This window comes from Ictidomys tridecemlineatus, chromosome 9, assembly GCF_052094955.1.
Source record: "Ictidomys tridecemlineatus isolate mIctTri1 chromosome 9, mIctTri1.hap1, whole genome shotgun sequence".
Classification (NCBI taxonomy): Eukaryota; Metazoa; Chordata; class Mammalia; order Rodentia; family Sciuridae; genus Ictidomys; species Ictidomys tridecemlineatus.
Genome location: NC_135485.1, coordinates 121,470,384 through 121,484,025, shown reverse-complemented (window position 1 = coordinate 121,484,025; position 13,642 = coordinate 121,470,384). Strand labels below are relative to the sequence as shown.

General features: G+C 40.0%; 1 long non-coding RNA gene across 14 annotated transcripts in view; it reads left to right on the top strand.

Annotated features, from left to right (window-relative positions):
* Positions 1-13,642, top strand: part of LOC144366916 (uncharacterized) — a 175,791-nt gene that overhangs the window by 136,246 nt on the left and 25,903 nt on the right. For 10 of the 14 annotated variants that reach the window (XR_013426118.1, XR_013426112.1, XR_013426116.1 and 7 more), the window contains one exon: positions 1,452-1,810. The exons of 2 other annotated variants lie outside the window; for them this stretch is intronic. This is a non-coding gene — a long non-coding RNA (uncharacterized LOC144366916). Of the gene's footprint in view, positions 1-1,451; positions 1,811-13,642 lie in introns of those variants that run through there. 2 more of the 14 variants (XR_013426108.1, XR_013426107.1) reach the window with 1 other exon arrangement.

The window sequence follows — 13,642 nt, the reverse complement described above, 5'->3', positions numbered from 1 at the left end:
GCAATGGAATATTACTCAGCCATAAGTAAGAATGAAATTATGGCATTTGCTGGTAAATGGATGGAACTGGAGAGTATTGTGCAAAGTGAAATAAGCCAATCCTCCCAAACCAAAGGCCAAATGTTTTCTCTGATATGAGGATGCTGACTCACAACAGACGAGGGTGGAGGGAGGGTGAGGGGTGGAGGTTCACCAGATTGGATGGAGCTGGGTGATGGGTGGGGGGGCGAGAAGAGGAGATGGGAATGGAAAAGACAGTAGAATGAATCAGACATAACTTTCCTATGTTCATATATGAATACACAACCATGCAACTCCACATCATGTCCAACCACAAGAATAAGAAGTTATACTCCATGCATGTGTGATATGTCAAAATACATTCTACTGTCATGTATAACTAAAATGAACAACAACAACAACAACAACAAAAAGATACTGTGGTTAACTTCTTGTGCTTAGAACCCTATCCCCAGCAGCTGGTAGATGCCTGAACTCAAGTTCAAAACTGTTATGGTTCCAAGCCTTTGCACAGAACTTTCCTCAGGCAAGGCATTTCCACAGCCCCCCTGGCAATTCCATCCTGCACCTTTGCACAGAAAGTTCCTAGGGCAAAGTGCAGCCACAGCTCCAAGGCAGTCAAAGACCATGATCCAAGTCACCACTCTCCACAGAGCAGGGCGGTTTTTGCTAAGGGAGGTGGAGACTAAAGTTTCAGCCCTTGCCTGGGAGGCCAGACATAGCAATTTTTAGGGAAAAAAAATAGCAAAATATGACTCCTTGTAATGGTCTGGCAAGAAGAGCCCTGAAGGCATTTTGGAGGTGCAGAGACTGTGTAGCAGCTCTCATGAAGAAAGCTGGGCCTCGAGAATTTGTTTTGCAGCATGTTGGATTATTTTTAAGTGAATTATAGGCAAGGTATATAGAAATTACAGACATATTGTCATGTGATTCTTCAGAAGGGGCTTATTTGTGCTTTAGACAGTCATTCAGGTGACAGGAAACATCTTAATTCAATTCAGTGTGAAGCTGATTTGGAACTGGGTTTCAGTCTGCCACGTCAGTCTACTTACAATTTACCCTTCTTCTTAGACTCTTCCTCCATAGTTGGGCTTTGTTGCATGCCTGTAATCTCAGTGACTCAGGAAGCTGAGGCAATATGATCCCGAGTTCAAAGCCAGCCTGAGCAATGGTGAAGTGCTAAGCAACTGAGACCTTGTCTCTAAATAAAATACAAAATAGGGATGGGGATGTGGCTCAGTGGTCAAGTGCCCCTGAGTTCAATCCCTGTTTACCCGCCCCCCACAAAAAAAGTCATGTCTACCTGGAACCTCGGAATGTAAAAATACTTAGTTACTTAGAAATAGTGTCTTCACAGGTGTAATTAATTAAGAGGAGGTCATGGTGGGGTAGGGTATATCCTAAATCTAATATGATTGGTGTTCTTATAGGCAGAGCAGGAGAGACATGTGGATACAGACCTGCAGAGAAGAGGCTATGAGACAGAGATCCAAGAGATGCAGCCCAGAGCTGAGGAATATCAAGGATTTCTGCAGTCACCAAGTGCTAGGAAGAGGCAAAGAAGGATCCTGCCTTTGACCTTCAGAGGGAGGGCCACCCTGACACCACCTTGATTTTGGACTTCCAACCTCTTGAACTGTGAAGAATAAATTTATGTTGCTTTAAGCCACTATCTTGGCAGGTTTTTTGTGTTTTATTTTTTTATTTCTTTTAAAATTTTTTATGGAAGTCCTAGGACACTAGTTCAAAACCCAACTATGGAGGAAGAGTCTAAGAACAAGGGTAAATCGTAAGTAGACTGACATGGCAGACAACATCCAACCTAATACGAACTTGATTTCCAACTTTGTCCTCTTAGCTGAAAATTCTGTTCAGCTTCTCAGTCTTTTGATCTTTACTTCAGAACGAGCAGATGCTTGAAGGCAAATGTGGAACCTAATGTCTAGCCTACCCTTCTGTTTCTTAAGTTTGTTTATTTGCTTTATTTTTTATGGGAAGTTTAATTTGAAATAAGCTTATATACGTATCATTATCATATCCTGGCATGGGTGTCTATCATAATATTTTCCTGTATCATTTCTGTTGCTCTTTATTCCTTCTTGAGCATTTAATTTTTTATTTGATATCATTTTCATCTATCCTGAAGAATTTTTAAAAGAATTCCTTATAGTTTTCTGGTGAAAAATTCTCTTGATTTCCTTTTAACTTTTGTCGTATTTATTTCATTATTGAAGGATATTCCCAGTAGTTTGGGAGGCTGGGGCAGAAGGATTGTGAGTTCAAAGCCAGCCTCAGCAACTTAGCAAGGCCCTAAGCAACTCAGCAAGACCCTATCTCTAAATAAAATATAAAAAGGGCTGGGGATGTGGCTCAGTGGTTAAGCATCCCTGGTACCAAAAAAAAAAAAGGTTATTTTTGTAGGATATGGAATTCTGTATCATCCCCTACTACTTTTTTAAAACATTGTTCTGCTCTCTCCTTCCCTTCATGGTTTCTGATGAAAAGCTGGCTGACTATTGAATGCCACTGGTATATAATGTGTCATTTGTCTGTTGTGCTTTCCCAGCTTTACTGTTCATGTTTGGCTTCTGGCTTTGGCTTCTGACTTCTGAGTCTGACTCAGATGTGTTTTGTGTGGTTATCTTTCTTGATATGCATAGAGCTCCTGGAATCTGTAAATTATATCTTTCATCAAATTTGGAAGATGTTTGGTGTGTCATTATTCAAATAGTTATCTTCTCCTTTTTCTTGCTTCTTCTCTTTTTGGTACTCTAATTGTATGCATGTGCCTAGGCTAACAGGTCCTGAGGCTCTTTTTATTTTCTCCCGAATCTTTTCTCCTCTGTTCTGTGTGCCAATTGGGCTACCAATCCAGGAAATGATCAAGGTGAATGTACTTGTAATTGAAGATGGGAAATAGAATGTGTGCTAGAAAAATGAAAAAAAATTTAATTGCTTTTATTTTTTAAATACATGACAGCAGAATGCATCACAATTCTTATTAAACATATAGTATACAATTTTTCATATCTCTGAATATAAAGTATGTTGACACCAATTCATGTCTTCATACATGTACTTTGGATAACGATGTCCATCACATTCCACCATCCTTGCTAACCCCCTGCCCCCTCCCTTCCCTCCCACCCCTCTGCCCTATCTAGATTTATCTATTCCTCCCGTGCTCCCTCTCCCTGTCCCACAATGAATCAGCCTCCTTATATCAGAGAAAACATTCGCCGTTTGTTTTTTTGGAATTGGCTAACTTCACTTAGCTTCTCCAACTGCATCTATTTACCTGCAAATGCCATGATTTTATTCTCTATCGCTGAGTAATATTCCATTGTGTATATATGCCCCATTTTTAATCCATTCATCTACTGAAGGGCATCTAGGTTGGTTCCACAGTTTAGCTATTATGAATTGTGCTGCAATAAACATTGATGTGGCTGTGTCCCTGAGAATGAAAAAATTTTGTAACTATAGCAATGAGGATGATGGTATAGAGACATAAGAGAATTAGGTGGTCTTCTCCATGTGCCTACCGAATGTCAATCTTCCAGAGAAAATGCTCAAATTGACAGAACAGAAAAGAACACACAACTCATAGCATGTTAAACCAGTTTTGTAAAGCATGGTATCGATACCATAGCTCTGTGTGCTTTATGAGAGTGTAAATGGAGAAATTTTCATCACCAGAGAAATTGGGGGAGGAAATATCTGATCTCAAGGAGACACCTATGGCACAGAAGCCATTCATGAAATCTGCCTCCAACCTGCCCCATCTATTTAATCTGTGATCTACTTTTTCATGGAAAACATTTCAGGTAGTATTGTTTATTTGGAAAAAATTATGTTGAGGAGTGAGAGATGGGAGAAAGTTTGGAGAATATGTATTGTCATAAAATTCACAGAAAAATTGAAGGGTATAAACAAGGAGTTTTCAACCTGAGAAAAGAAGGTAAAAGCAATATTAAAAGATGATAATGTTTCTGCAGAAATCAAAGACTGTTGTCTCAGGATTTATAACTTGTTTCTCTATCAGTTTGAAATTTTATAAATTCTGTTTTATTACCATGGCTCTGTTAATATGTGTTTGGTTGGAGACAGAGTCTTAATGCTTTAAAATATTTGAAAACAAAATTTAAATATCCCACTAATAATACTGACATATAAATGATGATCCAAATAGGATTAGCAAGATGCTTTCATGTACACAAGGACATACATCTCAAGGGGGAAAACGCTGTTATTAAGTTTTTGAATTTTTTTTGGTAAAGTGTATTAATTCGTAATTTAGTCGAGTAAATTGGTTACAGCATATAAGTAAATAAAGCTGTCTTCTACACCCAACCCATTAATGGTCAATTTAAATTTAAGAATTTCAAGATAAACTAATCAAGAACAGTTTTTCTCAAATCAAACCAACCATCAAACTCCTTTTGAAAAACCATTTTCCTCTCTGCTTTGAGAGTGATCATTGATCTTTCATTTGTTTCTTTCTTTGTGGGCGCATGAAAGATTAGGAGGGGCAGGGAAGTCTTGTAGTGTGGCCATACCATTGGTATTAAAGGGGTGTGGGTCTGTTGAGGTGGTACTGAGCCCTAGGAAGTATTTCTTTTTCCAAATCCTTGAGGCGTTGACCTTTCTGGCTGGGCATGCCTCAAAGTGGAGCCAATGAGAGGAATTTAGATCCTCTGGGGGATCAGGTGGGGAGGATTCTGGTTTGCTTTGAGAATTCTTGTGATTTCAGTTCTTCCATCTTCTTATCATAGATAGGTAGAAGCAGGTGGGAGTCAAATATGGCTGAGGACAGTCTTGGAAGGGGTCTTGAAATAGTACTGAAGGACAAAGCTTTTGCTGATTCTTATCTGTCCCCTGGCTGTGGCTTGTGACTGTCACTTCCTGAAACCCCAGGGAAGAAGAAGGCTTGGATGTTGAGGGGTCCTGACCATGCAACTCCCCTGGCTGACTCAGGGATAAGCAGGCCACCTTCCTTGTGCCCCAGGTCTCTTGATTGCTCATCGGTTTCAGCCTCCTTTTCATATTTCTTTTTCCAACTCTCAGTCCTTAGGTCCTTTCCTTCTTGCTCAATCTGTGGAATATCAGGAAAGAATCTAATATCAACCATTTACTTTTATTGGCAGGAGGGAAGTGGGCAGCTCTTCTATTTTAAGACTCAGATCTCACTGTGGAATGCAAGACTTTGCTTGCTGCTAACCAAGCTACGTAGGAGGTATTCGGGGAGGCAAAGTTTCATTTAATCTATTAAAGAGAAATGTTGACCTCAGAGTGAAGAGGCTATATTAACCAGGGTCCTACAGAGACACAGAACCAACCAACCACACACACACACACACACACACACACACCCTACATAATACACATGAGAGATGAGATTTATTAAGGGAATTGGGAATTGGCTCATGTGAACATGGAAGCTGCAGAAATCCCGCAATGTCAGTTCTGTGACTCAAGTTGGAAGGACTCAGAACCAGGAGCAAGGGGAAGGGTGCTTATATAGTCCTGGCATCCAAAGGCTGGGAAGCCTGGAGTACTGATGTTCAAGGATAGGAAAGCAAGAGTTTATTCTAACCTCCTGTTATGCTTTGGATAAGGGGTGTCCCCTGAGGGTGGGGATGCGGGGAGGGAAACCTCTGTGTAAGGCAATGCAGGGACATTCAGAGTTAAAGTGATTAGATAACGAGAACTGAAACTTCATCAGTGGATTAATCCATTTGGTGGATTAATAATTTGAATGCACTGCTGGGTAGTAAATGTTGGCAGATAGACTGTGGCTGCAGGAAGTGGGTCACTGGGGGTGTACCTTTGGGAATGATATTTTGTCCCTGCCTCCCCTCTGGCTCTCCCCCCACCCCTGTGTGTGTGTGTCTTTGCTTCCTGGCCACCATGCTCAGAGCAGGTCTTCCACTATGCCCTTCTGCCATGATGTTCCGCCTTACCTTGGGCACACAGCAATGGAGCCAGCTGACCTTGGACTGAACCTTTGCAACTGTGAGCACAAAATACCTTTTTGTCCTTTAAGTTGTTCTTGCCAGGTATTTTGGTCACAGTGATGAAAAGCTGACTAGCATACTCACAGAGATAGGTAGACACATTTGCCTTTCCACTGGTTTTGTTCTCTCTGAGCCCCTGGTGCCTGCCCACATTGAAGTTGGATCTTCCCTGCCTTATCTCCTCTGGAAACACCCTCACAGACACACCTCCAAATAATGTTTTACCAGCTTCCCAGGGATTCCTAATTAAGTCAAATTGAGGCCTAAAATTAACCAGCACAGATGTAATCGTAAAGGATGTGGGTGAATTGCAGATCCTTAATGTGAACTTTCAAGGTACTTAGGGAATTCCAGTTGAAGTTCCAGAAACCTGAGTAGGTGGTTAATTGGAACCTTCCTGTGTAGAACAGAAAAATATCAAATCTTAATACAGCATTTCCTGATGTTTGTCTTTCTGTTTTCTTCCTCTATTTCCTTGTTTTATCCCTATATTCCTTGCTCGATGCTTTGGTGAGGAGATTCATTCCTTCAGTGCAGTTTCTAAGTAATGTGTATTGATTGAAGCTGACTCTCCATCCCAAAGAGTCTCATGTCAGCAACTGGCCATGCAATGGCTTCCATCTCGGAAATGCTCTTTCAGGTATTTGCATTAATCATTCTCCTGTTGTCTCCTGGATCTGCAAGTCCCAGCTTCCATCCCAAATTAGGACATTCATTCAAACATTAGTATTTCTTGGTTATCCACTCGTGTTGCTGAGCTAAACCCAGGGAGTACTAGGATAAGTACAACCTCAGAATTCTATAATTGCTAGAGACCATAAAGATGATTTAGTCAAAAGCAAGAAACTCAGGATAAATTGCCCCAGGATGTGCGAAAATGGCTTCACTGGTCAAGAGAAGCGAAAAGCAAAGAATAACCCTATGTGCGGATTTCACAGGCTCAGAGACTTTTATAGCCTTAAAGTGCCATGGAGATTCTGCTGTCGTTTAGTGCTTTTTGCTATTTGTTTTATAGTTAACAAGGTCAGTCTTGCTGCGAAATGAACCAGCAACCAGGTGATCTCAGGAGCCCAGGGAAAGTGCTTTTTCCTTTCTCCCTAAACTCCCCTCCTTGATTATAGATTGCCCAGGACTTCTGGAGTAGAAACCAAAATTATTGAATATTTTAGGGATATTTAAAATCCTAAATTACCCCAGAGAGATATCATAGACTTTAACCAAAAAAGGGTGTTAGTAACTGAATTCCTAACCATTTTGAAAAAAGGAAGGAAGAGAGAGAGGGATGGAGAGCACTGATAATTTGGGTGAAAGTTTTCAACTCAGAAGGGAGAAAAAAAGAGTGAATTTTGATGAAGTCACAGTTTTGCTCCAGAGCTACTAGCCTGTTAGAAAGAATGGTAATTAGACTTGTGTTAATAGAGCTAAATGCAGATTTTTACAAACTGAAACATCCTCAGAGAGTTGTTCATTGGAATTGTGAGCCAATGTTTATACTGAGCATTAGGGAATACTTCAGAAAATATAAACATCCATATATAGAGAGAGCAATATGGTTTTGAATATTGAAAATGCTCTGTGGTAGAAGCTTTGTGTTTTGAAATGCTCAGCTCTATTGCCTTTTTAGGAACTAGTGGAAGATAGTCTCAGTCCCTCTTGGCATTTGTGTAACACAAACTTTCTTCTCTGTAGTTCTCCTGTTCTCAGACATGGTATGTAGTGTGTGTTCTCTCTCCCTGTATGTCTCTACCTGTCTCTGTGTCTGTCTGTCTGTCTGTCTCTCTCTCTCTCATACACACACACACACACACACACACACACACACACACACACACACAGCAGTAATTTAGGATTTCTGAACATCATTATTTAAGTTATTTTGTCTCAAAACAATAAAACGTATAACACGTCATTTTTAATGAAAGAGAAAGCAAAGACGAAAAGATATAACATCTGCTGGAAATATAATCTAAATTGAAAACTTGTGCAGACATAGGGAGCAAGGGGAGAAAATATAGGGACAGGAAGTATGGCAAGATGTTAATGTTAAAAGCAGTTTTTAAAAACATCATGTGTGATAGAAAGTGCATAGATGAAATATTTTTGGAGGAAAAAAAATCTAACCTTAATCTTATCTGAAGATTGACAGCAGTGTTTATTTGCTCTCAGCATAATTAATCTTATAATATATTCCCACTGAGTTTTCAGATCTTAAAAGATGGAATGGCCATATTCACGGACCTTCCAAAGATTTATATTTTCTTTCATGAACAGTGATTCTTACTTAAAATGCTAAAATCATAATACCATACAAGGCACTGAAAGTAATTGTTTAATTTTTTAGCTGACATGGTCTGTTAAGTAATTAATATCATGTCATCCTTATGGTAAGATAATTTGTTCAGTACAGGGAAAAGGAAATAATTGGAAAAGTTGTGTCTTACTTAACAAGGTGTGTTGTGAGGATCAATGAGACAAAGGTGTATAGAAAAATTCTAAAGTACATAGGATGCAAGATGAAACTGTGATGTCTAATCAACTGTTCACAGCCACAGTGAAATACAGTGTGGTACACTCTACTAGCTTTGGAGGCCAGTCCTATATGTGGTTAAAAGAGTCAGCCAGTGTTGTAGTCCACAAGCTCTGCTCACCTCCTCAATGGTAGAACCTCTGCATTGGACTGCCATATTGGCTCCAGAAGGTGTTTGCTGAAAGGACTTTCCTCCGTGGCACACAGATAACATAGTCACATATTTTATCAGATTAACCAACTCTCATCTAAGAAAACCATGCGGTGAGTGAAGGAAATGTTGGGCAGATAGTTTTTGAAGGCAGTGTGTGGAGATAGCATGGAAAGTTCTAGACATAGCTCATTCAGGGCAGGATGGGCCTTGGGCAGTGTTATGATGGGAGTTCCTGGTAATCGGGGGGCAGCATGGGAACTCTGCCAGGAAAAGAGGACAGAGGAGAGGAAGGATGGACAGTGAGGGACACAGCACAGGCCTTCCTTGCCTGCCTCACAGGTTGGCCACAGTGGGACGGACTTCAGTTCATTTATCTCTGACTATGTCCACCCTCATAAAGCACCTTTGTTTTCTGCCCAGTGCGCAAACACCACGACCCGTGTCTGAGAATGTTGGGAATTTTATGAGGTCCATAAAGTTTTAGCTGTGGTCTAGTCCACCGAGGCCAAAATAAATAAATAGAGAAAGTGTAAGGGTAACTTTACTTTTTTTTTTTTTTTAAACGTGGCTTAAAGAAAGAAAAACTACTGAAGCTTTAAAATAACTGTGTCACAGTGGTTTTAGAGGGGATTTCTCTTTACCAACTAAGAATTCTGTAAGGGGTTGAGAGACTGCAGTCAAGATGTAGTCAATAAATTCACTTTTCAGATTTCTCTGAGAAATACTCTGTTGTGTGGAGTTAGGTTTAGAGGGAAAATGATTGACAGCTGATTGCCTACAGGCCTGATAGTCACTAGACAAAGAGCAAAAAGCCTAGGCTTTAAGAGTCAGGCTTTCTGGGAAAATACTAATGATAAAATTAATTATTATGGATAATGTAATAAATTTTCCAGTGAACTTTTTCATTTCTGGTTTCCCAAATTCAAAATCTGCAACGCTCAAACTTCTCCAGCTAAAGTCTTTGGTGTATCATAATATATTAAGGATGATTACTATGAAATAGAATAAAGTTTTGAGCTTACTACATGCCAGGCATTGCTCTAAGAACTCAAATGCATTAACTAATTTACTTCTCACTGTGAACTGGTTACTGATATGATCCTTCATTTTTTTTAGCTGAGAAAACACATGCACAGATCAATCAAGTAACTAGCACCATATTACACAGTTAACAAATTGAGAATATGGGATATATAAATATATATTTAGCCCTCAGTACTTATGGTCATGAAAATCTTACAAGTCACTTTCTTGTTCCCCCTTGCTTTGTATTTTTCTCTTTTTTTGCCATCATCATCATCATCATCATCACCATCATCATCCATAACATTTCTGGTTGTCAAGTATATGCAGCAGAGATGAAATTAATTAACAGTGGAAAAATCACGGTGAATGACTCAGAACCATAGCAGAATATGAGGCCCCCAGATGAAATTTAAATGTTCATATATAAAACATCATATAATGATTACATAAAAATACACATTTGTAAAAGGCACACTAACCTCACTGGAGTAGAGATTTGTGGTCCAAGAGAAGGAGAAGAGGTAAGGGATGGTGGCAGGACTCTGTAAGCAATATTTTGCAAGTTGTTGAGTCTGAGCGATGTGACTATATTTCTTCAGTTTCTCTATATTTCTTCAGTTTCTAAAAATAAAATAAAAAAGAATCCCCATGAGAAACTCTGGCTTCTGAACAAGTGAAGACTTCATGTTAGCAAGACATGCAAATGAAGAGGAAACCACTACGACAAGGTCTCAAATTAGGACTATAGTGTGGAAGGCTTGTGGGGCTTCGAGGGAACTTGCTCCAGGTCAGGAGAATCGGGCAAAGCTTCGTGGAGGAGACCAGATGTGAGGCAGGCTTTGAAGGGATGAGCTAGACAAGTGGAGAGGACAGAATTCCAGGCAGTGTGTGGGACAGAAGGTCAGAGTCGGGTGAAAACCTACTGGTGGCCTTCGCAGCCACATGAAAGGTAAAAAGAGACCATGTACACAGACAGCATAGCTGGTGTAATACAGATCCATTTCTGTTAGTGCTTATTAATTATATGGAATAATGGGCTTCACTGCGACATTTTTATATATACATATAACAATGATCATTTCCACTTTCCCATTATGCACCTGCCTCTCCCCCCTACCTCTTCTTCTTCTCTAGTAGTCTCTCTTCTACTTTCACATCTTCTCTTTTTCATCTGCTAGATTCCACATGGGAGAGAAAACAGGCAACACTTATCTTTCTGAGTCTGGCTTCTCTGCAACACGACGATCTTCAGTTCCATCCGTTTTTCTGCAAATGACATGACTTTGTTCTTTATGTAATTAAGGCAATACCATACAGCAGAGGAGGAGGCATTATCTAGCCCTAAGGGTATCTGACTGTCATGATCCCAGTGGCTTATTACTGAGAGTCACCTGGAAGGGGCATTTTCTACCTTTATCTTAGCCTCAGAAGATCCATGGAAGTTCACAGAATCATTTTTTTATTGGTTCTTTTTAGTTATATATGACAGCAGAATCCATTTTGATATAATTATACAAGCATGGAATATACTTTATTCTAGTTAAGGTTTCATTCTTATGGATGTACATGGTGGTGGGATTCACTGTATTATTTTTATATATGTACAGGGGAAAAAACAATGTCAGATTCATTCCACTGTCTTTCCTTTGCTATCCCCCCCCTTCCCGTATTCCCCATTGTCTAATCTCCTGTACTTCTATTCTTCCTGTCACCCTTGCCTCCCCGCTTATTATGGGTTAGCTTCCACCTACTAAAGAAAACATTAGACCATTGGTTTGTGGGGACTGGCTTATTCACTTAGCATGATAGTCTCCGATCTTTCCATTTGCTAGCAAATATCATAAAGCCATTCTTCTCGTGGCTGAGTAATACTCCATGTGTATTTACATCACATTTTCTTCATCCATTCATCTATTGAAAGGCAAGAAATCATTTTGTTTCTGAAGTATAAAACCCTTTAAAACCACTACAAAAATGACTAACAGATCTTTCCAGAAAGATCTGTTAGAAAGATCACTATATGGAGATAATAAGATAGTTTTCATTTTCTGCTCATTCACTGAATTCCATCCAAGTGTCCTCAAAGACTCTCAGAAGAGTGAACACGCACACACACACACACACACACACACACACACACACACTAGTGAGGCAAATAGAGACAAACAGAAAGCTGCATGAGAGTTGAGAAGAGCAGTTACTGCTTTACTGAGTGATCTTTGAAAAGATTAGTTCTGATTTTTCCTTGGTTTTCTAATCAGGTTAGTAGTTGGTTTTATAGCTGTTGTAGGTTATCTTCTCTTCTTCTAGAAGTCTGGGTATCAGAACACTGTGAAGTATTCTCATAGTATTTCCACAGGATATGATCATGTGGGACATTTCCAACAAGACCCCTGAAAAGAAAAAACGGAAGAGAGAGAGAGAGAGAGAGAGAGAGAGAGAGAGAGAGAGAGAGAGCGAGCAGACATGCTCATGGGTACCTGGGTACTGTGGCTGTAGAAGGAACTTCTTCCTACCACCCTCCTATCCCTCCCATCCTAAGACATACCTTTGGTCTCTTCTTGGTCCCAAACCTCAGTGTTCTCATGGTTTGGGTATTTTCTTTTATAACGGATGTCATAGGCAGTACATTAGGACATCAATAGTTTCTATATCACCAAAACTTGGGTGCTGTCACTTGGTGTTTGCTGTCCCTTTATTGGTTGATCCGTTTCTCTGAGGGAAGGTAGATTGACCTGAGGTGAGTCTCATTGCTTGATCTGCACACTCTGTGCGATGTGCTATCTGCTGCATCCCTTACCCAAGAGGTCTCTGTTGCCATATATGGAGTGTTCTCCTTTGCTCCTGTAATTTTTAATGGGCTCAGCTTCTTACTGGTCTTTCTCCCATATTGGAAGGCTGCCATATTGGAAGTAGTATCTTACCTCTCATTGGCTTATTTTGAGAGGAGGTGGAGTTGGGAGTCAAACTACTATTGTCTCAACTTGCTGCAACTTATTCTGAGGAGTATATTTAGTAACACTGATGATTGAAAACATGTTTTGGTGTGTGGTCAATTTGCTTTATCTCCTTCCAAGTCAATGTAATTGTCACACATAAACACAACTAGGACCTGGACCTAAAATATATTGAAAATAATTTTTATTTCTTCTTCATCCAAAACGAGATAATTGAAATAATAATATTTAGAAAACTCCCTCGGTGGGCTGGGGATGCAGCTCAGTGGTAGAGCACTTGCCTGGCATGCATGTGGCCCTGGATTCAATCCCCAATACTGTACGAATAAACAAACAAAAAACAAAAAAAGAAAACTCCCTCAGACATCTTGTCATTAACTTTATTTATATATGTTCCTTATTGATACTGTGTGATTGACATGGGTCTGAAAAGAAAACCCACAGAGCTGTTTGATAATCATCTGAGTAGAATAACTTGGATACAAACAATGGAACGATCAGTAGAGCTCTCCTTAGTCTCTGCACACAGCCCTGAAGCTGAAGGATTTGAAGACTAACTGAAGTTGTGGAAAGGAAGAATCCACTGCAAAGTGGAATAGCAAAATGTCTAAAAAGTATAGATTCTAGAGCCAGACCATCTGATAAAAATCTGGCTCCTGATACTGCTTTTCCAAGGCCATTCTTCAATTCCTTCATCTGTAAAATGCACGTTCCAAGTTGGGCTCTGTAGAAGCAGATAAGACAGAGTTCCATGTGCGGGGTGTAGATTACAGATAAGCACCCACAAAAGGAAGAAGGAGGCAGGACATTGGCAGAAGGAGAATTCCAAGCAATGATGCAGGCCTGACAAGTTAGAGACTAAGCCAGTGGGGAGCCATGGGGAGAATATTGTCCACCAGCGTCATCCCAGATCAGGATGCAGTGGCCAGGCCTTTCCTCC